The following is a 1,497-nucleotide window of genomic DNA, read 5'->3' on the forward strand; positions in this document are numbered from 1 at the left end:
GGCACTGTTTTTTATGAAAGGAAAACAACCCCAAATTTATAACACCCTCTCTACCCAAAAGAAAAGGTGGAAGATGGGGGTGGGGGTGGGGGATAAAATCCAATTTCCCCTCATTATGCTATTGGCAGTAAATCTCAGATAACCCTTCTATTTTAAAGATAAATTATTTTTGGGGGGGAACTAGCTTTTCTTCTAAGTAAATATAATTCAGTATTTTCCATACAGCAGCATAATGTTTGATCATAACCAAATTAGTTGTCTTTGTATGTAGCTCAAGCACTCATTGAATTTAACTCAATTCTGCAAGGCTATATATTAATATTTTTCTTCCAGAGATTTCAAGGCTAGATCTAATGCAGTAACTAAAAATACAATAATGAAGGGGAGCTATGATTTATTTCTGCACTGAAAAGCATTTGTAACCTGGTAACTAGCAAAGGAAAGTTTGCTTCTGGTTCTGAGTCTAACTACATCTGAATTCAACCTTTTATTTGGCTGCCCTGTTAAAGGAAATGGTGATGCATATTGTGGTTTAGTGCTGTTGCAAATATAGTTTGTAGTCTTTTTATTTATGCCATTCGAGTAATCATATTGTTGAGTACCTTTTGTCTACAGATGTTGTATTTTTGGTTTTTTGTAACATTTGTAACAAATGTGCTTTCCCTTTTAAGATGTGCCCTTCAAACATTTACAAATAACCACACCAATAAACCAGTTTGCCTCCCCTTTGTAAGCTGGGGGAGGGAGGCTGTCAAAGAAAAGAAGTGAATTCACTTCAGCAGTACAGAAAGTTAGAGATGCTGCTAAGGCTGTTTGGTAACATTTCTAAAAGAAATATCTTCTGAATGGAAAGACATTTCAGCTTTACACCAGAAGAGCCAAAGTGACCAGTTGAACAGTACTGGACTAATCTCTAGAATCCAGCCAAATTGCCACCATCAACAGCAGCAGCAGCATCTTAAAGCTTGCAGTAGGAGTTATTCTGTTTAAAGTTTCTTTTGCAGTATTTCACCAGATACCAAAATTATTATTATTGTTATTGTTATTATTATTATTGACGTATTCAAAACTATTGTGGACAATTTAATAAAACATGACTCACAACACAAGAATCGAATTTAGAAACAGTATGAGCTCCAAGCCTGGCAATAACGTTTTTCTGGAGAGGGGCCTATTTAGATTGTTTCCCACCTGTAAATAAATTGGAAAGGGGAACATCGTGCTACTGAACAGCGGAACAACAACAACAAAAGAAATCCAATTTTTTTTTTCCTAGGCTGCGGTTACTCCCCACCTACAAGACAGGAAACGCACCGGCAATAGAAAAGGTGGAGTTATTCACGGGAGTAGACCGTGCGAGTCTTTGCCTAAATCCCACCTTGTCCAACTTTGTTGGCCAATTAGTGGCGGCGGTTGCCGAAGCCACGCCTCTAGCGTGTAAAAAATGCCTCCCGTTCGGCTTTCGTCCTGGGACCGGATCGCTGATCACGTAGTGCG

Source organism: Protobothrops mucrosquamatus, unplaced genomic scaffold (assembly GCF_001527695.2).
Source record: "Protobothrops mucrosquamatus isolate PMUCROS unplaced genomic scaffold, P.Mucros_1.0 scaffold10, whole genome shotgun sequence".
In the NCBI taxonomy this organism is placed as follows: Eukaryota; Metazoa; Chordata; class Lepidosauria; order Squamata; family Viperidae; genus Protobothrops; species Protobothrops mucrosquamatus.